Genomic DNA, 26258 nt, shown 5'->3' on the forward strand with positions numbered 1-26258 from the left:
ACCCTAAACACACTTGCCCATCTACTCAGCAGGCTGTGCAGACACCTGTCGGATGGAGGAGCAGCCTGGTGCGGTGCCATGGCACTGCTGGGGACCCCTGGCAGATCCCTGTGCCTCGGGGGATGTCGAGGAGAAGGGGGCTTTTCCAAACACAGAGGCAGCCGTTCACCGCACTTAAAAGAAGGGCTGAGATGACCTGAACAGCCACACCTTGGCCAAACCGCCACATTGCGAGACGGGTGAAAACAGAACACAAAAATGGCCACGGAAATCCGCCTTCCTTGTTCCCCTTGTCAGCAGCAACGGATGGCAGCACAGTCTACCCAGCCTTCCCGACTTCGTTCCTCCTCTAGATATGATCACGCCAGACCCTTCAACTGCTCACCTTCACAGGCAGGAGCAAGTCTAAAATCCTTCATCTGGCATTAAACTTGCATCATGGTCTAGAATCCCACTTATCCTTCCAGTGTCTTCTCTGGACATTTAAGCTTTGCTCACTGGGCTCTTGCTACGGTGTTCTTTCACTTAGTCTATTGAACCATGCTCCCTGATGCCTCTGGAACTTTGCACTTGGCATTTCTTCAGCCGGAGCTGCTTTGCAACCCCCCTCCCCCACCACTGACATCCTCCAGCCCCAGTCTGATCCCCTGTTCCTAAGCCAGCTCCTAGTTGCACTTTAGAACTTGGCTTACTGACATATCCTTGGGGAGGTCTTGCCTGACTTTCCAGACTACTGTTATATGTTCCCCTAGCATCTTGAAGTTCATCTGAGCATCCATCCAATTGGGGTAATTATTCTCTCTCTCTTTCCCTCTCATCTATAAAACCCATGAGCATTGTGTTTCTGGAAAAAAGGAACACTATGCCAGAAAGCTTAAAAAATAAAACAATGGCCAAGGATTGTTGCCTTTAACCTATCCATATACCAGTTCCCCTTTCATCCTTCCACCCAACTACTCATCCATCCATCCATCCATCCATCCATCCATCCATCCCTCCACTCTATCCAGTAGGCCATTCAAAATGACAAACATTTCTGAAGAATTACATGTATCAGGCCATGGTAAGCATCATGGAGGTTAATTCACACTGTCACTAATGCTGCTACGCTTATTATAGGAGATGCACTCATTTGCACCACAGGACACGTGGGCAAATACCTATTTGAAGGAGAATATTGAAGCATTAAAAATGTGAGTTTAAAATGTGCTTTTCAATGAGCGTTAGGGGGCAGGATGGGCACAAAGCTAGGCGGGTGGTTATATGAAGCCTGAAGGTTTAGCTGGGGAGAAGCTGCTGCTGACGGAGGGAAGGCAGCCTGATCCACATGAAAGCTGGTGGGTGTGGGATTCCACAATACACTGCCGTGGGCAGGCCAGTGCGCTGCAGGGCTGGGCGAGGCCCTAGCTCCTGCCGTCACCCAGGGCCCGGTGCAGGCAGGGGCTGAGGTCGCGTTAGGCCCAGCCCCTACATTTCTGTCTGTTTCCTTAACTAACACTTAAGCTCGAACCATTTTGGCTGGAGCCCTGATCTTCACCGTGGACCTCACCTGCCGTGTCCCTAGATCTCTGTGGTGGGTCCTGCTTCCAGAAAAGTGACTCCCAAGTCTCCCATCACATGACCTGCAGCATCACCTCTGGTCTCCTTGCTACCTAGGTGGCCCCTAGAACTTTCTGGAATGCGCTTCAATTCTCCCCTAGCCCTGGTCCTAGCTTGTTTTTTTCAGATCGTGAGCTCAAGTGGTTGCAAATGTTTAAAAATGGCCTTAATTCTCTGAATAATTCCTGCCTGATGGGTAGTGCAGAGGATTAAGTAGGTTGAGATACATGAGGGCTTACACAGGGCTGGGCGCATGGTGTAGGTGCTGTTGCTGTTATCAGTCCTCCAGGACGCAGAGCCACAGAGCAGAGAGCCTCGCCCCAGGCCCGGTACTTCCCAGGCCCTGCAGCGAACTCACGGCAACTTGGGCTAAGCTCCTTAATGCCTCTGGCTCTGCCTTCCCATTTGAAGTCCCCCCAAAGGCCCTTTATATAACTTGCCTTGTTTTCTACAGGCTTAAATCCCAAAGTCTGGGAAAGGCATATCAATTCACTTTTAGAGATTAGTAATTAAAGAGCAACAACCAAATTGACTGAAGCAAAAAAGGGGACTTTTTTTGGTTCACAAAACGATGTCACTCGAGTTAGCGTTCCTGTCCCCCCCCCCCCCCCCCCCCCCACCGGCTCCCTTTCCTCTGCCCAGGTTCCTTCCTCAGGTGCTGGGAGCCTGGGGTGTTCAATCTGCCAGCTCAGTAACCAGAGCTGGAAGAAAGCGCCTTCTCTTATTTTAAAATTTTAAATATTTTTATCTTTTCCAGTTTTATTGAACTTAATTGACGTGTAGACAGTGCCTTTCCCCCCAATCACCCACCAACACCCTGGGATTCACTTTCCAGGGCTGCCTGGGCCACGTGCCCTCCTGACACGCCAGGGCCTTGGGATGAGGGACCACATTACCTCCCAGTCCCTGAGGTTGGTGATGGGAGTCGGTGGGTGCCATTGGCCCCACGGATTGGGAGGTGACAGGCAGGCACCCCACAGGCCAGTTGGGGTGCTGTAGGGGAAGGAGGCCGCGGGGTGGTAAAACCACAGGTGTGACACCCGGGAGCATGCAGCCTGCCTGGCCCGCCTCCGTGGACCCGTCCTCATGCCATTCCCCAATGATGCTATTTTTTCAGTTCCCTTCTTCCCAGAACATCTTCCAGCCGGGTCCCCTCGCTGAGCAACTCCTCGCTCTGCCGGGTTGGGGCAGTGCCTGGTCACTGCAGGAAGAGCCCACCCTCCCCTTCTGTCCCCCCACCCCCTCTCACCCACAGCTCAGAGCAGTGATGTAAGCGACTCCCTGTGTCTGTGTCTCCTCCCCGGAATAGGAGCCCAGAGGACAGTGACTGTGAGATTTATCTTTGTAGCGCTGGGCCCGGAGCAGCCGTGGTGCTCATGGGCACTTAATAAATGTTACTTGCATTAAAGCGATTTGATCAAACTGCAATTCATCTCAGCCTCGCCGGTGTCCCCAGTCGCACATCACTGCCCCGTGTCCCGGAGGATGCCGGGAAGATCAATGCGACCCCATCACAACCCGGGCGGGGAGAGGGGGGTGCAGCCAGCCAACCCGGCTGGCTCTGTTGTTAGTGGAGGGCCCTTAGGAGGAGAGCCTGGCACGCCATCTGCCCGGGCTGGGTGTGAGGACGGGGCGTCACGCTCAGGATTCCAGAGGGGAGCAAGGTTCCCTGGGCAGATGCCAGGACCGCGGCTAAAAAGCCCATGATTTGCATGCATTAGCGGGTGAGAGATTATGTGGCCACGGCAACAATCCCTTCTTGGCGAATGAACGTCTCATTTATAAAAATATTGATTCCACTTCTTAGGGCATAATTGATTAATTATATCTTGGGAGAGAAAAATCGTTTCCCGCTCTCTGCAGGGTCTGCCTTGCCTCATCGCACCGTGTCCTGTTCCCTCCACTGCTGAGAGCTTATTTTTCAAGACGGCAGCTTCTCCCGCCCTGGGGGTGGGTGGGAAGGGGGGGCTGTGAGGCTATGAGAAAAGGGGAGGAACCTGTGAGGACTCCTTAGGACGCTTGTCACAAGGAAGGGTCTAAGCGTAGAATGTCAGAGACACAGCCTGGGGGATGGAGAGCACCTTAGAAATGATCTAACTCTGAGGCCCCCGCCTTTCAAAGCTACAGCCCATCCGTCATTGCATCCGAGGGGAGGGTGGGCAGGCCAGCGAGAAATCCCAAACGCATGGGAGCCCTGCGTTCCGGGTCAGGACGAGCCCCGAGCCTGCTCTCAGTGGAAAACTGCAACAATAAAGGACAAAGAAGAACAATGGCTTTCCAGCGTTTTGTCGCATTAAGAGAATCACCATTAATATTTGGAAAGGATGTATTTTTAATAATTTGTTATCGCATTGGGATTATTCTTTACATTTACTTCGTAGGCTGCTCAGTCCCCTATCATGAAACTGATGATTTTTCATGGCGATTGCCTTTGACAGCGTGATTTTTAATGGGGGAACAGTATTTTTCATGTATTTGTGTAATAATGTCTGCTTCCCCCATCGTTGGGCATTTAGGGTGCCTTTAGTTTTTTGTTTTGCTATTAAAAATAAGAATGCAGTTAGCATCATGCCATAGAAAGCTTCCATGTATCCCTAATACTTCCCAGGCCGTAGTTCCTAGAGGGGCCTGGCTGACGTGAAGGATATTCCCAATGTCAGGATTTTGTTATCTGCTCAAAACAGTCTTCCAGATAATATATATATATATATTGATTTATGCTCCCACTAGTACTGATTCCCTGTACTCTTGCCAAGGCAAGATATTAGCATTGTTTGTAAAAAGAAGTTGCCAATTTAACAGCCAAAGAAAAGTGCCTCCTTTCTTTGCTTCTTTTTATAAATAGCTTTATTGAGATATAGTTCACCCATGTGATATGTACAATTCACTGCTTTTAGTGCATTCACAAGGTGGCGAACCATTACTGTTATTTAATGTTAGAGCATTTTCATCCCTCAGAAGAAACCCTGTGCCCTGTAGAGTCACTCCTCATCCCCCCTTCTCCGCCCCAGACAAGCACGAATCCATTTTCTGTATCTGTATTCGCCTATCCTGAACATTTCATATAAATTCCATTTCCTATATGTTCTGGAAGCATTCAACGTGTAGTCTTTTGAGCATGGACAGTTTTCTTTTATCTCTTCTTCTTCCTCTTCTTTCTCCTCCTCCTCTTCCCCCTCCTCCTCCTCTTCCCCCTCCTCCTCCTCCTCCTCCTTCTCCTCCTCCTCCTCCTCCTCCTCCTCCTCCTCCTCCTCCTCCTCCTTCTCCTTCTCCTTCTTCCTATCCTGGTGTTTTCCAGGTCCATCCACGTTGTAGCAGTGCCAGTACTTCACTCCCTTCCCCTGGCTGAGGAGCACTGTACTGTGTGGACAGACCACGTCTGTTTATCCATCATCAGTTCATGGGCACTGGGTTGCTTTCACCTTTTGGCTGTTATGAATAACGTTGCTATGAACATTTCTAACCAATTTTTCTGTGGATGTAGGTTTTCACGTTCCTTGAATAATACTTAGGAGTAGAATTGCTGGGTCATATGGTAACTGCATGGGTTTAATATCTGGAGAACTAGATGTTTTCCAAAGCGGCGGCACTATTTTTATTCTTCCCAGCAGTGAATGAAGGTCCCATTTCTCCACACCCTCGCCGACACTTCCTGTCTTTTTTACTTAATCATCCTAGTGGGTGTGGGGTGGGATTGCATGTGGTTTTGATTGCTCCTGACATAAAAAAAAACATCTTTTCATGTGCTTGTTGGCCATCTGTATATCTTCTTTGGAGAATGTCTATTCAGATTCTTTACCCATTTTTAAACTGGGTTAGTTGTCTTTTTAATTTTGAGTTGTAAGAGTTCTTGACATGTTTTAGATAGACATTTCTTATCAGATTTATAACTTGTAAATATTTTTCTCAAGCTGCGAATTGTCTGTTCACTTTGTTGATGGCACCCTTTGCAGCACAAAGTTTTAAATGTTTATTAAGTCCAGCCTATGTATTTTTCTTGTCTCTTGTGCTTTTGGTGTCATAGTTAAGAAAACATTGCCTAACCCAGGTAGGGAAAATTTACTCCTATGTTTTTTTTTCTAGGAGTTTAATAGACTCAGGTTTTCCATTTAGGTCTCTGCATTAAAATAATAGGACTGAGGCTGCACATTCAGATGTTTTCTTTTGTGAACTTTCTGCTTATCTGTTCACTTTCCCATTAGGCTGGCTTCTATCTTATTGATTTTATGAGTCATTTATATATTGAATGTTAGTACTTTGTCTTATTTGTTGCAATTTTATTTTATGGTTTGTAGTTTGCCTATCAATTTCGCTTGCTGTGCAAAATCACTCTTTTTTAACCAGTTAATGAGCAAGGAGACCTGATTCCTTGCTATAGGGATATATGTATGTATATATAGGGTGTCTCCCACCAAAAGTATACACATTCTTTGAATAATTATAAAGCAGTGGTTCCCAAACTTATTTGGTCTACCGCCCCCTTTCCAGAAAAAATATTACTCAGCGCCCCCTGGAAATTATTTTTTTTTTAAATTTTAATAGCAATTAAACAAAAAGATATATGTATTAATGTTTCTACCTTTTTCGTAAAATATAGTAAAGAAAGGTGTACATTAGAAACATTGAAGTTTGAAATTATGAAACTATTTATTGAACTCAGAATAGAAAGGTAATACAAAAAAAGTTAAAATAAATGCACTTGTGGCCATCACCGCGCCCCTGGATCGCTGCAGCGCCCACCAGGGGGCGGTAGCGCCCACTTTGGGAATCCCTGTTATAAAGGAAATGTTTATTAAAGTACATTTCATTTTCAAAATTGAGCTCTCAGCTGTTACAGTTACCGTGTGTGTAGCTTTTTGGGATGTCCTGTGTACACAAAGACTTTCCTCCTTCGGCCACAGCTGTGACTGGGCTCATGGCTGCAGAACAGTGTGGCCTCCCACCGTTTCCTTGTGAATGGGCAGAAGGTGGTAATCTGAGATGAGAAGCCCTGAGAAAGCCTAGAAATTTGGAGTCATGGCCAGGAACACTGACTTTGTCTCAAGGCCTCTTTGGTTCAAATTCTGATTCCCGTATTTACACACACACACACACACACACACACACACAGACACACACACACACACACACACACACATATATATATGTAAATATCTTATTGATTTCAGAGAGGAAGACAGTGGGAGAGATAGAAACATCAATGATGAGAGAGAATCACTGATCAGCTGCCTCCTGCGTGCCCTCCACTAGGATCAAGCCTGCAACCTGGGAATTGAACCATGACCTCTTGGTTCATAGGTCATTGCTCAACCACTGAACCACACCAGCTGGGTGTGAATTGTACTTTTAAATGCATAGATAAAGTTGCAAAAAAGAAAGGGGATTCTTAACAGACTGCAAACTAGGAGAATAAGCATGTAAACAGGCTGTGTGGCCATCATAGGTGGGATGTCAAACTTCGCAACTCCGGGAAGTAGGTTTTAAGATCCAGCGAGGACAAGAGACAAGGTTTTTAGCTATCAGATGTGGAGTACTGGGACTGAGACCCCACCCACAGACAGAGAACCCTTCGGAAGGTCACATTCTCCGAGAAAGAGTAACCTTGAGAAACAGCCACCTCTCTGGGAAGGGGGAGGGGCAGGACAGAGTCTGCGGTCTCTGTCGGAGGCTGGGAAGAAAGGCCCTGTGCATCTTCACGACAGCACCCCGTTCCTCATGGACGTTGGAATTTCAGGTTTATGTTGAACACACCCCAGTTGAGAAAATAAAACAGATTTTTTTTTCCCCCTGGGAACTTTTACAGACTATACAAGAAAAGGGGCATTTCCTGCTCATTTTATAAGACAAAACATGGACATCAAAAGCTAACAAGGAGAGTCGATGGAAGGTTTCAGGCCAATCTCATTGATGAATAGAGGTGGAAAAAGCCCAAAGTTTTATCAAAAAAGAATTCAGCAATACATTTAAGAGATAACACGTAATGTCTGATTTGAGTGTATTCCAGACACGTGAGTTTAGATCACACTAGAAAGTCGATTAATCTAATTCACCTCGTTAACAGATTAAAGGAGAAATAGCTTGTAATAATTTCAATATCCGTATAAAAAGCTGATAAAGTTTCTCAGTAAAATAAGAATAGAAGGGAACTTCCCTTAGACTGATGTCAGGGTCCCATAGGAAGCATTGCTTTCCATAGAAAGCTGAAGACAGCGTTTCCTCTAAGACCAGGCACAGGAACATGATGTCTGTTGTTACTAAGTCCGTTCAGCTTTGGACGGGAAGTCCTAGCCAGCACAGCAACCAGAGAGAGGAAATAGATGGAGAAGCCTCTCAATATTCCCAGATGACCTGATTATTTATATAGAAAACACAAAAGAGGCTACAGATATTTCGTTAGAATTAATAAGAGAATTTAGCACAACTCTTGCACAAAAATTTAATGTAAAAAAATAAATTGCATGTGTAGTCATCAGCCATGAGTAGACAGAGAGTGCTATAACATATGTACCATTTATAATAGTATATATAAAGGCATCTAAATCTGATGATTTGTAGAAAACATTTAAGGAGAAAATGATAAAATGTAAATAAAAGAAGTTGAAGGAGACATGAAGGGGCATTTTAGGCTCATGGGAGAGAAGACTCAGTGTCATAACGCTGCCAGTTACGCCCAGGTCCATCTAGGGTCCATGCTCTTCCCATTAGGATTCTTTTTCTTTGTGGAAGTTGATGCTGATACTAAATTTTGTGGAAGAGTAAAGGGCTAAGAATAAGATACCCATAAAGAAATAAAATGAAGGGAAACTTGCCTTACCTCATATTAAGAACTAATATAAAGCTACACTAATTAAGGCATAGAAATGGACACATTTGTATTCCTACACAGCACACTATACACAAGAGTAAATTTCAGGTGGATAAGGATTTAAATGTGAAAGGCAAGCATAAAAGCTTTTGGAAGACAATATTGGCCAATATATTTGTGACTATGCATAAGGGAACAATATATTTTTAAAAACACTATACAGGAAGTACAAATCATAAAGGGAAAATGAATAAATTGACACATAAAAAATCACGTTAGAAAAAGAGAGCTAAAAGCCACAACGGAGGAGAAGATATTTGCAACAACAGAACTGGTGCAAGATTAGTACCCAGCAAAGCAGAGAACTTCTCCAAGTCACTATGAATAAGAAAAAGTCTGAGTGAAAATGGACGGGCCACTTGTCAAGGCTGTCACAGAAGTGGGAAGATCAGCGTCATGAAGCACACAAAAACATGGTAAACGTCACGAATACTCTGGAAAATAAAAATGAACACAGCCACGAGATGCCATGGGACACTTTCAGTGGTTGGTGTGGCCAAGCTGCACTTCCGGGGGGAGGGCCACTTGGTAACCCTCCGCAGACACTGCCTTCTCGGTGCAGGTGAGTAATCAGACCGGTGGCCTGGAGAGATGCTCGCACACGGGCGGCGTGAGACGGAAATAGACACAACAGCTCTTTGAAATGGGAAACCACACTTTGGTACATTCAACGGGATTCGGAACAGCAGCGAAAACGAACTGCAGCTCGTGCAACGAAGAGGGCGAGTCTCAAAACCACCGAAACAGACTGGTAAAGGCAAATGGTCAATGCATGATACACGATGATGCTATTCGAAGTTCAAAACGTATGAAAAATTAAACAACATACTGCTTATGGATGCAAACAGGGTAAAGTTATTCTAAACACCGAGTGGAATGGTTGCACAAACGGCAAGCAGGAGGGGTGGTGAGTGTGATGGAGAGGGACCCACGGAGGAAGGGGGAAGGTGGGGCGGCTTCGAGGATGCTGGAGATGTTCTGGTTCTGACAGCGAGTGTTGGGAACACGGGCGTTGCTTCATGCCTCACCCATAAGTTATCAAGTGTCATATGGATATGTTAGGGCTTGGCCGGCCATAATGTCTCCATTGCAACTACTCACCTCTGTCTGCTGTTGTGGCCTGAAAGCAGTCACAGTCAATATAGCAATGGGTGAATGTGTCTGTGTTCCAATAAAACTTTATTCACAAAAGCAAGTGGCGCTGGGATTTGGAGCTCAGGCTTAGTTTGCCGAACATCAATAAAAAAGGAACTAATCAAAAGAAATCTTGTGTATCTCTATTGATAAAATACAGAATATTTTTAAAGAGAAATGTATCGATGATAAAAGGGTCGACACAGATGCTAATGGGGGTGATTCAGCAGGAAGGTGCACTCTTCTGGACTTGCATAGTTTAAATAGATTCAAAACGTTAAAGCGGGGTTGACAGAATACAAGGTTCTATGTGCAGATCCACAATGAGAACGGGAGGGCTCACACACCTCTGCAAGTAATCGATGGGTGAAAAACGCAAAGAATTGCGAGGATGTGGGCCAGCTGAATAAAACAGCTCCAGCAAATTCTGAGCTATATAGGATTTTGAAGGTGACATTTAGAGAATATAAACATTATTTTCCTCAACTCATGAAATATTTATACAAACTAACTATGGTCCAGTTACACAGCAAATCTAGATAAATACCAAGAAACACTATGTCCTTTAACCAAATTATCATAGAATCAGATATTAAGGAAAAATTATGTAGTTTAGAATTTAACAATACATGAGTGGATACTTCATGTACCTAAGAAAAAACTAGAAAATATGTGTAGCTGAAGGACAAATAAAACCTTTCAGGTCAAAACTCATGAGATACAGCTAACTAACCAGGGATCAAATGATGCCTTAAACTCATCTCTTAGAAAAGAAGACCCCAAAACCCAAGTATGCTTCTCACCAAACATTTAAGAAACAATGTCCGTTTAATCCAAAAAAGAGAAAAGACGATCCCTTTTACGAGGCAAGGAGAGTCTTGAAACCAGAATCATGTAAGAACAGAATAGTGAAGGAATACAGTGCTCAGGTTATACTGAACACAACCTCACATGAAATACCAGCGAACAATCCCAGGGACTTGTGTTAAACGTACACGGAGACCGAGGAGGGATTTCCCCGGCAGCACAGGAATAGTCGGCCAACACAGACCCAGTTACTATAGCTCACGACTGTAAGGGGTTACAGACAGAAAGCCAGGCGACCCTCCCATTCAATTCGGCCAAGGGTATTTAATAAAATTAAAAAAATATTCACGATTAAAAATAAGTTTTCGCAAGTGAGAGCAGAAGCAAGTTCCTCAACTTGATAACCTAGGGCTGCTGCTTGCCTGAGAGGACCCAGCTCCTCGGGTTGGAAGAGGAAGTCTGCGTTGCACTTCGTCCCCATCTGTGCTTCTGTGCGAGAAGGGAAGCCCTTCTGTTGCTTCCCACGGAGCTTGCTAAGACTCGCACCCTTCAGTGAACAAGTTCAATCTTGTTATTAGGACAACACCTCGCTAAGCAGAGGCGGTTGGTTGGCGTTGTAGGCGTGTGGGGATATAGGTTATATTTCGGGGCATGGCAGCGGGGTCTGATGACAGGTGACTTGATAGATTCCCTTTGGGACTAGTCCCACGTGTGGCTTTGCAGTGACAGGAAACAGAACAGCGTTACCGTATTTGTTTGCTGTTCCCCACACTCGGTAGGACACTGAGACCGATGAGTATGTTACTATTCTCGCCGTCTCACTTTTAAAGTAGCTTCATGATGTGGGAATAACGTCCGCTTTTAGTTTTTTCCTCCTGTAACTCTTTGGGGATTGGAGAAAGTTTCCTTTTTCTTCCTGAAATTGATTGCAATAGTGGTTAAAAGGGATTTTGGTTTCAAGGTTAAGCACAGGAAATCCCTTAGTTTGCACTGAGGAAAGTAGACCTGACGTTCTTAAAACACCCAATAGGAAAAATGGGAGCAGAAGGAATTTTAACAAGGAGAGTATCCAAACTTCCTAACGTTTCCTCCTGCCCTCTTTATTATTTTTACTTTTTGGTAAGAACACAACATGAGATAAACCCTCTTAGAAAATTTTAAATATAAATACAGTATTTTCAGCTAGGTGCTGATGGTTTCATGGGTACATACTTATCCACAAACTCATTGAATGGTATGCATTACATGTGGGCAAGTTTTTACGTGTCAGTTACACCTCAATAAAGTGATTTTAAAAAGAGAAAAGTATGAGATATAATAAGTATTATCCAAAAGCATCATCTACCAAAATCCAAGAGCAAACATACATAAAGGTGAAATTTAAGCAGCATTTTCTTTAGAGTTGGCAACAAGACAAGTACCCCTCTATTTCTCCTTTGATTCCATATTTCAGTATTTTTGCTACCCTTAAAAATAGCTTTGTTGAAGTATCATTGGTACTTAGTTAACTGCACATACTTAATGTGTGCAATTTGGTAAGTTTTGGCATCTGTATACACCCATGCAGTCACTATGACCATCAAGATGATGAGCGGGTCCATTCCCGCCAAAGGTTCCCTGTGTTCTTTGCAGCTCCCTATCCTGCCCTCTTTGCTGCCGCAGCCCCTGCCCCCAGGCAGCCACTGCTATTCATGTTTTTGAATTGCATACTAATGAAATAATACAATATGTGCCCTTTGCATCTGCCTTCCTTTACTCAAAACAATGACTTTGTGATTTATCCATGTGGTGTCATGTATCAGTAGTTCACTCCTGTTTATTGCTGAGAAGTATTCCGTTGAATGAATACACCACAGATGGTTTATCCATTCATCACTGATGAACACTTTTGGTTCTTTCAAAGAAAGCCACTGTGCACATCTGTGTACGAGTCCTTGTGCAAACACAGGCTTTCATTTCTCCTAAGTACCTGGGAGAGGAAAGCAGGAGCATATTAGGCGTCATGTTGAGCTCTTTAGGCACCGACAAATCGTTCTCCAAAGTGCTTGTGGCCATTTCACATCCGCACATCCTCAGCAGAGTCCAAGATTTCCAGTTGTACCACATCCTTGCCAACATGCAGCATGGTCAGTTTTTAAAATTTTAGACTTTCTGATCGGTGTGCAATGATAACTCACTGGGGCTCCATTCCGAGTGTTCCTGATGACTAGCAATGGCGAGCACCTTCTCATGCTTATTTGCCATCCACGGACCCTCCATGGTAAGCAATCTGTTCAAACCTTTTGTCCAATTTTGCTTTTTGTTTGTTTTCTTGTCATATTTTAGAGGCCTGATGCATGAAATTCATGCACAGGTAAGGTCCCTAGGCCTGGCTGGCAATTAGGGGCGACTGGGGCCTTCTGGCTGCCGGCCGGGGCCTCCCTTCATTCTGAGCCGCCCCGTGGTGGACAGCGCACATCATAGTGAACGATAGAACTCCTGGTCTCCTGGTTGCGCTCCTGCGGGGACATTTTGCCTATTAGCCTTTTATATATATAGGTTTTACATGCAAGTCTTTTTAAAAAATCAAGCATGTGATTTGCAAATATTTTCTCTGTATCTTGTCTTTTGTCCTTTTAACAATCATTTTAAACAACTTTATTGAGGTATCCTATAAAACAAAAGCCTAATATGCAAATTGTCCCCTCAACTGGGAGTTTGACCGGGAATTGGGCCAGGAGTTTGACTGGGAGTTTGACCAGGGGGCAGGGCCAGCCAGCCACCTGAGGGAAGGGAGGCCCTAGCTGGCAGCAGTCAGCTGCTGGGGGAAGGGAGGTCCTAGCTGGAAGCCAGCAACCACTAGGTACCCTACCCATGCACGAATTTCGTGCACTGTGCCTCTAGCAATTTATATATTATGAAACTCACCCATTCTAAGTAAAAGAACTGAATTATTTTAAATAAGATTACAGAGTTGGGCAATAATCATCACAATCCTATTTTAGAATAGTCATCACTTGTTCCTACCTCTAGCCCCAGGCAACCACTGATCTACTTTCAGGCTCCATGGATTTGCTTTTTTGAGCCATTTCACATAAATGAAGTCATAGAGAGAGCAGTGTTGGGCTGGCTTCCTTCACTGAGCACAATGCTTTTGAGGTTCATGTGTCAATAGTTCATTTCTTGTTATTTTTGGATGGAACCCATGTATCAAATGAATTATTTCAAGTTTTTAGCTATTTCGAGTAATTCCACTATGAACATTTATGTACAAGTCTTTATCCAGATATATTCTTTTACTTCTCTTGGGTAGGAGTGGAATTATAACGTCTTATGTTAAATTTGTATTTACGTTTTTGAAGATCTGCCAAACTTTCTTTAAAAGTGGCTGCATCATTTTATATCCCCACCAGCTATGTTTGAGGGTTCCAATCCCTTCACTTTTTTTTTTTTTACCAATATTTGTTATTATCTGTGTTTTTTTATTATTATTTACAAAATAGTGGGTGTCAAATTGTATCTCATCATGGTTTGACTTTGATTTCCTTGATTATTAATGATGTTGACTATATCTTCACTTGCTTATTGGCCATTTGTATATCTGTCTTCTTTGGTAAAATTGCTATTCAAATATTTTGTGCATATGCAATTGTCAGCCATTATTTATCCAAACACTTTTTATTTTCCATTCTTCCCCTTCAGTACTGTTTTCACATCTACCAGGGAACCTAAAGTTGTCTTCCAGCTCATGGATGCTTTTCATTTTTTGTATCTTTGTGTTTTATTTTACGAAGTTTCTATTGCCATGTTTTCAATTTCACTGGTCTTTTCTTTGCTGTGTCTTCTGTATTGTCAACCCAGCCCATCAAGTGCATTGCTCTTCTCAGACATTTTAGTTCTCATTTAGTTGATTTGGTGTTTTCTTTTGTTCCATGTGTCTGGTTAACATCTTCAATATTTTCTCTAGCTTCTATTTATGCATTCTATCAACTGTGTCTATTTTGCATCACTTTTGATGAATTGATTGTTTTCCTCATGATGGGTTGTAGTTTTCTTGCATATTTGTGTGGCTGGTAATTTTCAGCTGAATGCCAAGTTTCATTTTGAGTTTCACCTTGTGAGCTACACACTTTTTATTCCTGTGCCTGACCTTGATCTCCGTTCTTGCCAGCAAATAGAGTACTCGAGACCTCTTGGATCCTTTTGGGTCTCGAATTTAAGCATTGTTAGGTGGGCCCGAAGCAACATGTAGTCTGGGGCTAATTTTACCCAACCACTCAGGCAAATTGTTAGCATAGGCGGCATATTAGTTAAGGGAGGGAGCAAATGAAGTCAGACATTAAGCCAAATAAGCTAGGCAGCTGATTGGACAGTAGGCTGATTTACTAAGAAGCTATGATATTCACAGGATCCCAGGGGACTGAGGCATCCTCCGTGGAAGGGACTTAATCATCCAGGACTCCCCCAGCAGCAGGAAGAGTGTCTGTAGAGGGCAACCAGCCCCAGCAGCAGGTTAATGGGGTGGGGAAAATTCCTTTGCTAGGCACATGCACAGTAGAAACCAAGGTGGCCTAGGAGAAGGTAAGCGCATGATCAGGAGAAGCTAGATGAGGCCACAGAACTTTGGGGCTGCAGAGCTCTGGGGCATGTGCAGTAGGAGCTAAAATGGACACAAAGGGGTGGAGTCTAGCCTGGGAAAGTGATCGGATTGGGTGAGGCTGCAGATCCCAGAAGACCCAGGAAAGGGTCGGCTTAGGGGGAGGGCCCAACACAAGCCCAGGAAAACCCAGGAGGTAGGTTGAATAGTTTGAAAGAAAGCCTTCTCATTCCCACAACCAAGAAAATACGTGGAGTGTTATCAGGGATCTTGAAGCAAATGGGACTAAAGCCGGCCTGCCCTCTCCATCCCGGAGGACATGTTATTCCCCCTCACCCCAATCATCCTGCTGCTGCGCTTACCTTCTCCCATGGGTGCCCTTTCAAATTCCTCACTCTGGACACCCAGGAACCCATTTCACTGGCAACAGTCTGAGGCTTTTCACTGTTGTTGGTGCGGCAGGCACTGTTTGCTGGCTTTGTGTAATTCTTGAGGATTACGTCCCTTCATCTTTAAGGTGGGTCTTTATACAACCTGCATGGGGTTTTCTCACATTCATGAGCTGATCAGGATTCAGCTGGAGACTCAGGGGGACTTTTTGCGGATGACCCTCTGGAGCTCCCCTCTCTCAGATCAGCCTTCTCCTCGCTAGCAAAGCCACCGAGCCTTTCTGGACTCTCAGCCACCTCCCCTCCCATCAGGCGGACCCCACTCTGCCTGGGGTCATGGCAGAGCTTCCCATCTCACTGTGGTCACTGAACTTTGCCCAAGGTCCTCCCCTTGAGAACAAGTTGCTTAACTAATGCTTCAGGTGAGGATAAACCCAGCTTCCGGCACTCCATCTTGAATGGAAGGCACAGTGACAGTGTAACCAGACACACACACACACACACACACAAACACACTTCACACATGCACACCGAGACAGAAAAGGTCTAATGATTACAAAGGACCAAAGCTGTCCTTATTCACAGTTAATATGATTACATAGAAAAATTCTACAGAATGTCCAGTCATGTTAATAACAAATACAAGAGTAAGAGTCCATCCAGTTGCTGGATACAAGATCAATATACAGAAAAAACATTCACCGTGCTCCTCTACACAAGCCAGAAACAGTTAAAAACAGTCATTGTAAAGATTCAATGCACCATAACCACCAAACCTCTAACCTAATTAGAACATGAAACGGGACGTGTGCAACGTTGTGGGGAACAATAGGAGAGCCTCCTGAGAAGCAGGAGAAGCTGAAGACATGGGAAGAGCTAGCTGTGTTCCTGGCTCAGGAAATCCCAGGTGAGATGTCGCTTCCTCACACTTTAGCTACATGTATGCAATTGCTATCTATTATTCAAATGCTTACTTTTAAGATTATTATTTTGTGTGAAACATCACGAGAATGTCTGTAAAACTCACGCGGGATAGTCAGGGCCAAGAAGGTCCAAGACAGCTTTGGAGGAGAAAAACGAAGAGGGCACATTTCCTTCTCTGGAATGGAGATTTACTGTGAAGTGGCCTGTGAGGGTCCGATAGGTGACAGCTGGAGGGACTGGGGTCGGGGAGGAGGTGGTGGGCAAAGGGGGGTGGGAATGGGGAGGGAAAGAGACTTTGCTTGAGGTGACAGGTGCACGATGCAGTGAGCAGATGATGTTTTGTTGAGCTGTACACTTGGAACCTGTATGGCTTTGTAAACCAATGTCACCCCAATACATTCAATAAAAAGATAAAATAAAATCTTTAAGTGCCAAATAAAATATAATACAGAACCCCACACACAAAAGAGAGAGAAATAGAGGGAAAGGGGGAGTTAAAAAGAAAAAGTGACAGAAACCACACCAGTTGTTTCAACAGAGGGAGTTTTATGTGGGAACTATAAGCTGGGTATAAAATTGTTGGTTAGGTGAATAAAAGGCTATGAAGGACATGGAGACCTCACAGAGGAAGCAACTACGGGATTACCTAACTCTGGGACTGAGGGATAAGCCAAGCGGGTGAAATTATGGAAAGTTAATGCTTAGAGGGGGATGGTACTGGACCAACTGGGAGCTGTGAGGAGGGCCATGGCTCTGCTGGTGTCGGGAGGCCTGGGCTGGCTCTGTGAGTGCGGGGCTGGGGAGGGACAGCCTGCAGCTGGTTACCACGCCATGGGGAAGAGCGCTGCTCTGGGCTGCAGACGGAGGGTGTGGTGTGGGGCCCAGGAGCCACAGCAGACAGGAGACACCCCCCTTCCTCCTCAGCTTTTCAGACTCTTTGCAGAGCCCACTATTGGCAACACGGCATCTGGCAGAGCAGACTTGGGGTCACGGCGTCCCTGTCCCGCATCACAGGGCAGACGGTTTGGGGCTGAGACAATAACTTGGTAACCAGGAACGCCGCCCGCATGTTCACACGCGGTGGCGCGGGCCTGGGAGAGGACCCCGTGGAGCCCTGCCGCCAACCACGGCGACACAGACCTCCTGCGCTAAGGGGGTTTGGGAGAGGACTTGAACGAGTGAGAAGCTGGTGCTGACAGCTTCAGTCTGCACTGGAAAGGATAAAATTAGACGCCTAACTTTGCACCGTGTGAGAGATTCCAGACGTAGCGAGATTTTCCATGTGGAAAGCAATGATGCAAAACCTTTAGCAGAGCTGAGGAGAAACTTCCTGTGAGCCCGTGCTGGGGGGATTCTCTTAAATAGAACGGAAATATTACATCATAGGGAGCAACGTCGATAGACACCAGTACATTCAGTTAGGACTCTGAATGACAAAGCGCTTAGACTGAGAACAGGTGGTCTGAGAAAGGTACTTGCAAACCACGTCATTAGAGAGGGATGAGCACCTAATGCATTAGAATGTGCAAAGAACCCTCGCAAACCATTAGGAAACAAAGAACCCAACGGTAATAAAGTCTGTGAAAAATTTAAAGAAAAAGAGAGCCCGATATCCAATAAACTGTAAAAACATTCTCAATGCAGCTCTTGGGCATATTGAAAATGTGAGAGTGAAATACCATGTTACTTGTTAGATTGACAACATCAGTAACTATGGCTGTGAGGAGCCGGGGGTGTGGGAATCAAAGTCGGTAAGGCCACCTTGGATGCCTGGTACAGTGGAAGGCGCCGGTGCCCACTCCCACCACTCCATGCCAGCGCCCGTGCCGGGCACCTCTCTGTGCCCAGGAGACTGTGCAGAGATGAGTCAATTCAAGGTGTGCACACACCAGGGTCCTCTCAGGTGGGGATGGTAAGTAAACTGCAGCTTATTCACAACAGGATACGATGTCGCAGGGTAAATGAATGAATGAGATCGACATACATCAGTAGAGATAAATTAAACAAATTTGAGGAAAGAGCAAGTTTTAAAAAGATACTGCATATAAAAATTTAAAACTAAATTTTGTTAAGTGCACATGCATGTATATGTAAACACACACACACACACACACTACAGTTTGCCAAGTTTAAGTGAAGGTGTGCGGCCCATCCACACGCATCAGTAGCACGGTTACTCCTGCATGGATGGACCGGGGAGGAGAAGGCGCGCTAAGGAGAGGTTACCCATGTCTGCAACACTTTGTTTCTTTACGACGAGTGTTACAGCAATATGGCGGAACGTCAGAATCTGCTTAATCTTGGAAAAGAGTGCATAGTGTCTGACATACTTCCTTAGAGTTGTAATGGCATGTAATTAGAAAGAAAAAGGTGAAATGCGATAGTGTACGCAACGCACACAGGCCACGCTGGGTTATCATCATCGTGACATTCAACTGAGTGCCCGAGGTCCCCGGCGCTGTCACATCTGGGCTGTCATGCTGGCCAAGACAACATCCTGTAGGCTTTCTGACAACTGTCACCCCCAGGCCGCCCTGCCACCTGTCAACGCCGCTAAATCAGGACGATGTGTCATTTACAGCTGTGGGCCTAAAGCTCAGAGAAGACGTGTTTCTTCTAGAGCGGGGGCGCTTTCAGTTTTCATCCCCGATTGTCTTCCGGGCCCAGGACACAGGAAGTCCTGCTGCTGGGATGAGCCAGATGTGCGTTTGCGCCTGAGCTCATGTTGCATAGATCACACTATCCTCCCTCTCAAAGTCTCAATTTCCCAACAACAGTACGAACTCGGGGAGATAAAGGCCGGCTCAGATGCATGGAGCTCCGGGGCCAGCACACGCACGCGTCCGCCCGGGGGGTTCTCACCTCTGCTGGTGCTGCCCTCGCCCTCCTGGGGGAGCGGGCTACCCAGTGCATCATTCTCTCTCCTTTTCTCACCAGAAGAATCTCAACTTTCTCACTCACTTCCTGTCAGCCACTCTGGTGGCAGAACTGAATCTGAGACCAGTGAAGATGCCCAGGGCTTCAAGCTGCCCCAGACAACTGGCCCTGGGCGTTAGCAGGAGCCGCCTGGAAAGAGAAGTCTTCCCTTCAGGGGTGCTGAGCGGTGGGATACGAACCTGGGTTTTTGTTACTCCCTGGCCACTCAAGAGCAGAGTCCTGCTAGAGAGCGAAGGCAACACAAGGGGAAAAGATGCAAGAGGCAGGAGCTCGAGTTCTGATGGCCTTGTTAAAGCTCCTGGATCCACCAACCCTGACACCTGCAGGCACCTTTGCGTGGCATGAACTAGTAAGTCCCTTCTCCCTCCTCGTCCCTTCCTTTCTTCTTTCCGCTTTTGGCCTGTTTGAGTTGGGTTCTATAACTCACCACGGAAAGAGTCAAACTCTTTGGTGCTTCAAGGTTTCCATAATATCACCTACTCTAAAATGAGTCAGTGATATTATTAAAATCCTCCATCCTGGTTCATTTCCATGCAGCTTAGCACCATCAGCTGCCCAGCCATTCCTTGCAAAACAGCCATGCACGCCTTCAGGTTCTACTTCAGGAAAGTGTGACCTGGACAGTCAGTCCTGGGGGTCGGTGCCTAGCTCACCTCTGACTGGTGTCTTTCGCACAGGATGCTGAGGAGGACAGGGAGGGTCTGTCCTGTGGCTCCGCAGGCAGCCGGCCGCAGGCACACACCGGCAGTGCCCGGCTGCCAGGGGGGCCGCCCGGCGGGGAGCGGGCTCTGCTAGGCCAGTGGTTGGCAAACTGCAGCTCAGCAAACTGCGGCTCGCAAGCCACATGCGGCCCTTTGGCCCCTTGAGTGTGGCTCTTCCAGAAAATACCGACTTCTGCGCATGGGCCACGAAGTTTCAATCGCACTGTACGTGGGCGCCCGCACGTGGTATTTTGTGGAAGAGCCACACTCAAGGGGCCAAAGAGCTGCATGTGGCTCGCGAGCCGCAGTTTGATGACCACAGTGCTAGGCAATCGGCAGCTGGACACACGGGCAGACCAGATGGATCGCCAGACTGTACTGTTCCCAGACCCTTCCAACCTCAGGGCCAGATTCCCAGTTTTCAGGGCCGGCTTTATCAATCCTGTCCGGGCCTGTCCTGGAAGAGACAGCTTTTCTACCCGTGGGACCTCACGTCAGGCTGCAGGCACAGCCAGGTGACCGTCCCCTCCACTGGGCCCGCAGTGCCCCTGCTGTGTCACAGGCAGAGCCTTTACATCAGGGGAAGGGCCAGTGGGCTTGTCCCTGGAGGTGGCTGGAGGGGAGAAGTGGAGGATTTCCTCTTGAAGCCAAGGTGACAGGGGCCCTGGGAGGTGAGGCAACTGTCCCTGTGGATGTGAGGGCCGGGGGCTCTGGGAGAGGAGAGAGGAATCCCAGGGACAGAGTCACCTCGCAGGACTGGCCCCCCTTCCCCATGTCGACACAGCAGCCGCAGGAGGCCAAGGCACCTCTCCCACAGAAGACCTGCTGGGACTTGGCCCCCATCGTCTGCTCCCACAGACCCATTCGTAGTTGTCACAACAAATAACCCAGCAGCGGCGGCAGTGCCCTTTCCAGGAACCAGCCCCTCTCAGGCCCCGCATTGCATATGGCCCCCGGGAGGTAGGACTGGCCATGGGCGTTCAGAGGTCTGGTATACGGTGGGCACAAATCTCGCTTTACCATCCCAGGAATGCAAGAAACAGAATTTAAAAATGATGCAACTGAGCTGGAGTCTGATGGTAGAAACCGGACCTCAATCAGATGGACATTCTCCTTCTTCTGGGTCTTGTCTAAGTTTGGAGGTGCCCAGAGCTCAGCAGGGTCAGGGGGATGGGTCTATGGGAGGGTCCAGGGGAGGGGTCTGTGGGAGGGGTCTGTAGGAGGGGTCAGGGGAGGGGTCTATGGGAGGGTCCTGTAGGAGGGGAGGGGTCAGGGGAAGGGTCTGTGGGAGGGGTCAGGGGAGAGGTCTGTGGGAGGGGTCTGTGGGAGGGGTCAGGGGAGGGGTCTGTGGAAGGGGTCAGTGGGAGGAGTCAGGTGAGGAGTCTGAGGGAGGGGTTAGGGGAGGGGTCTGTGGGAGGGGTCAGGGGAGGGGTCTGTGGAAGGGGTCAGTGGGAGGGGTCAGGGGAGGGGTCTGAAGGAGGGGTTAGGGGAGGGGTCTGAGGGAGGGGTTAGGGGAGGGGTCTGTGGGAGGGTTTAGGGGAGGGGTCTGTGGAAGGGGTCAGTGGGAGGAGTCAGGTGAGGAGTCTGAGGGAGGGGTTAGGGGAGGGGTCTGTGGGAGGGGTCAGGGGAGGGGTCTGTGGAAGGGGTCAGTGGGAGGGGTCAGGGGAGGGGTCTGAGGGAGGGGTTAGGGGAGGGGTCTGTGGAAGGGGTCAGTGGGAGGGGTCAGGGGAGGGGTCTGAGGGAGGGGTTAGGGGAGGGGTCTGAGGGAGGGGTTAGGGGAGGGGTCTGTGGGAGGGTTTAGGGGAGGGGTCTGTGGGAGGGGTGGGGGGGGTCTGTGGAAGGGGTCAGTGGGAGGGGTTAGGGGAGGGGTCTGAGGGAGGGGTCAGGGGAGGGGTCTGAGGGAGGGGTTAGGGGAGGGGTCTGAGGGAGGGGTCAGGGGAAGGACCTGTGGGAGGGGTCAGGGGAGGGGTCAGGGGAGAGGTCTATGGGAGGGTCCTGTGGGAGGGGAGGGGTCAGGGGAGGGGCCTGTGGGAGGGGTCAGGGGAGGGGCCTGTGGGAGGGGTCAGGGGAGGGGCCTGTGGGACGGGTCAGGGGAGGGGTCAGGGGAGGGGTCTGTGGGAGGGGTCTGTGGGAGGGGTCAGGGGAGGGGCCTGTGGGAGGGGTCAGGGAAGGGTCTGTGGGTGGGGCCAGCGATTCGGGGGATGATCAGCGATGACTCATGTGGCAGCCCACCTGTGGGTGTCCATGCCGGAGCTGCAGCATGCCGGAACTGTCAGTATACCAGTACTAAGCCCTGTTTATTACGTCATTCAACAGATGCACCCACTGTGTGCCAGGCGCCGCTTGAAGTGTGTGGCACATGCAGTGACGGAAACAAGGTCTCACGGAGTTCATGATTGTACGTGAATATGTAATACAGTGTCAGGTGCTGCTACGGACTGAATTTTGTGGCCCCTCCCCCCGCAATCCACAAGTTGAATCCCTAACCCGGGTACCTCAGAATGTGACTGCATTTGGAGATAGAGCCTTTCAAGGGGTGAGTACGGGAACATGACTCACGAGAAGAGGACGCTTGGAGGGCAGGGAGACCAGGCAGGGCCGCCTGGGCACAGAGAGGCGTGTGGGACACTGCACAGGGGGCCTGTGTGAGCCAGGGAGAGGCCTCGGGAGGAATCAGCGCTGCTGACACCCGGCCGTGAGGTGTGGCCTGCAGACCTGGGAGGAAACACGCTTCTGTCGCGTCAGCACCAGTCTGTGGCCCTTCGTTCTGGCGCCCGAGCAGACTCCCGGGAGCGACGGAGAAACAGTCACAGGCGCAGAACGAGGCGGGCAGGAGAACACCGCTCTCTGGGAAGTTTCATGAGGGCCATGACAATGACCTCCACTTCATAGCTGAGGCCAGGTGGCTCCGGGAGGTTGAACGACACCCACAGAGCCACCCAGCTGGGCCGCCACAGAGATGCACAGGCTGTCTTCTGATTCCAGGTCACTCTTCTGTTACACAGTGCTGGCTGCCCGTGTTTTATTTAAAAGGAAAACCTGCATAAAGAATGATGGTTTACAGCTTATAAATTATTTTCACACAGACTCTCATATTTGGTCCTCACAGCCATTAAGAGGGGAGATGACCTTCTCTTACCCCCTCCCCTTCCACTTCCCCTCCCCCTTTCCCCCTTCCCCTCCCCCCCCACCTTCCTCTCCTCCCCCTCATCATTATCATCTCTGTTTACTGAGGCCCAAGGAAGTGAAAAGCCTGGTCCTCTCACAGCAGAGGAGTGGAAAGGCTGAAGTACAGTCTCCCCTGTCGATCTTTGCTCCAGCCCCACCCCACAGCCACCCCCACAGCCACCCCCACAGCCACCCCTCCCGCCGGGGCAGGGCCTGCACAGCCCCCAGCCTCCTGCACCTGCAAAGCAGCCTAAGAGGAGAGTCCATTTGTCTGACTACACAGAGCTTCCAATCAGTGTAAAACACAGCTAATTGGACCTCCTCCGTACAAATTTAATCATACCATAAAATGCGATCAATGTGAATAAAATCCCTGAGTGGGTTAAGTGTGGGGGATCCATAAAGGGGAGAAATGGTCCCACCGCGTCATCGCGGGAACCGCATGCTGGCCTGTGCCCCGAGCTGCTGCAGCGGCTGCGTGCAAGGCTCTGAGCGTGCCCTTCTGCTGTGCCGCTGTGTGGAGGAGGCGGGTTCAAGTGTTATCAGATAAGACATGGACGAGTGCTCCGTGTGTCTGCAGGCCCGCACAGGGGCGGGTGCTGCCCAAGAATCCGGGGTCGAGAGGGACTTCCCACTAGAGATGGAGCCTGGGGTGTGTGGGGTCTGCTCCGAGGGCCACGCCAGGCGGAGGGGTGAAGGTCGCTTGTGCACAGGCATGTAGGGAAGAGAAGGCTGGGAGAGTGCTGATTCCTAAAACTTCCGCTCCAGCTCCTTGTTCGATGTCACACCACGTGAGAGGGGCTGAGCACCTTTGTTCAGGGTCACGGATGCTCGGCTGGTTTCTATCCCGGTGGAATCAGGGCTCACCCGAAAGCTGAACCCTCTTCCGACTCTGAGCCGGGCCTGTGAGTGTGGGTCTGCGGGGAAGGCAGCCTTGCAGCCGTCTCATCGCCACAGAGGATGGGCTTGGGAGTCCCGCCCGAAATTCCTGCCCAGAAGACGTCTAGGCAGGTGGTCTGCCTCTGTGCGCCCGCGTGTGTGAGCCTGTGTGTGAGCCTGTGTGTGCCTGTGTGTGTGTGCTCCCGCATGTGTGCTCCCGTGTGTGCCTGTGTGTACATCTGTGTGTGCCCGTGTGTGCCTGCATGTGTGTGCCCGTGTGTGTGCCTGCATGTGTGCCTGCATGTGTGTCCGCATGTGTGCTCCCATGTGTGCCTCTGCGTGTGCACTCACAGTGACAAGCGACATCCGGGCAGGCGTTAGGGTGGCATCTTATCACTGGGAAGCCACTGAGTTGGGACCCTGGGAGCACTCTGGTCCCCGCTGGGAGTTGGCAGGGCGGGAAGCATCCTTTCCCAGAAGTATCCTATCTAATAAAAGGGTAATATGCAAATCGACTGAATAGCAGAACAACTCACTGACCACCAGGGGGCAGGCGCTCAATGCAGGGGCTACCCCCTGGTAGTCAGTGCCCTCCCACAGCGGGAGTGCTGTTCAGCCAGAAGCTGGGCTCACAGCTGGTGAGTGCAATGGTGGTGGTGGGAGCCTCTCCCACCTTCTTGGCAGAGCTAAGGATGTCCAACTGCCGGCTTAGGCCCGCTCCCCATACCTAAGCCGTCAGCCGTACATACCCTGAGGGCTCCCGGACTGCGAGAAGGCACAGGCCAGGCTGAGGGACCCCCCAAATGCATGAATTTCGTGCACTGGGCCTCTAGTTCTGAATAATTAGGGATGCTCACCAGGCTGGAGCTGAAGAGTAAGGAAGGACAAAGGCAGGTATGAGTGTCTAAAATGGGGTCAGAAAACCTACCTCAGTGAATGGCAACCTGTTGGGGACAGACTCAGAAACATGGGAATCAGAGTCCCCTGTGGGCGGCTCCTCAGTGGGAGCTGTCACGCATCAGCCTCAGTGTGGAGCTGAGGCCTCCAGATTTGACCCGAAGAAGCTCCTCACCCCAGGGCCTTTGCACTTGCTATTCCTGTTGCCCGATGCTCCCTCCCTTCCATGAGATCTATCTTTCAGGATTCAGTTTCAGTGCTTTTTCCTCTGTGAAGCTCCCTTCCCACACTTGCCCAAGACCAGATCAGGCGGCTGTGAACTCACAAGGCTTCTGTGTTCAGCACGTAGCTTGCTTAGCATTCTGCCCCACAACCCTCCCTGGTTAGATGCAAGTGTGCTGAGCATCTAGGGCACAAAGTTGGCATTTCATGCCCATTGAACAAGGGAAGGACTAAGGGACTAAATGAATGAAAAGTGTGGGACTCCTTCCTGACGTCCATCAGGGGTGGGGCAGTGGCTAAGTTCGGGGGTGGCACCCAGAATGGTCTGAACTCCTCCAGCCTCAGGATTGGAACTGGGGCTGCGTGAGCTTGTGAATGAGGAGTGAGGTCTGGGCACCGGGGCAGGCAATGAGGTAGATGGATACTCTGTCCGGACTCTCTTTCTCCCAGAAGCGTTGATAAAGGTCACACATTGCGTATTTACTGGCCCCCAAAGGGAAGCCATCCCGCAGCTCCCCGGGCTCCCAGCCGCTCGCGCACCACCAGCGTCCAGTCCCCAGTCCCTGATCGGAGTCTCTCCTGCCTCCTGGACCCTGCTTCGCCCCGAGTTGCGCAGCTGTCTTCTTCCCTGCGATTCATCACCACAACACCTCTTGCCGCTCTCCTCTTTCACTGTCTGCTTTCAATAATTATTTAAGCTTTGTTAGGTATTTATCAAGTACACTGTCAGCTTCAGAAGTTTGCTTGCTATTGCCCGAGGTTTAAAAAGGCGATTGGTATGCATCTCAGGGCTCACACGGCAAATCTTCTCTCTGGATTGAAATGATGAAATGAACATGATATTTTATGAGATAATAGAGGGAAGGTTCCAACTTCTAGGGTTGGATATGATTTCCCCCTCTGAGCTTTCCTGAGGAAGAAATATGCAAGCGCTCAGAGGGCTGGGTACTGCCAGGGAGGGTGTGGAAATGGATGCAGGGTGGGGAGTCGAGAAGGATCAGATGAATGGGCCAGCTCAAATGGCCTTTAAATTCATGAGGCTGAGTGCAAGCCGAGTGAACCACCACTGCTCACAGCTCCCTGAACTCGGCTGGATGGGTCTGGCTGTAGGGCACCGGAGGGCGCCATGGCCAGGGAGAGCGAGGAGGGCGGCAGCCTGG

Source organism: Myotis nattereri (assembly GCF_964212035.1).
Source record: "Myotis nattereri genome assembly, chromosome: 4".
Classification (NCBI taxonomy): domain Eukaryota; kingdom Metazoa; phylum Chordata; class Mammalia; order Chiroptera; family Vespertilionidae; genus Myotis; species Myotis nattereri.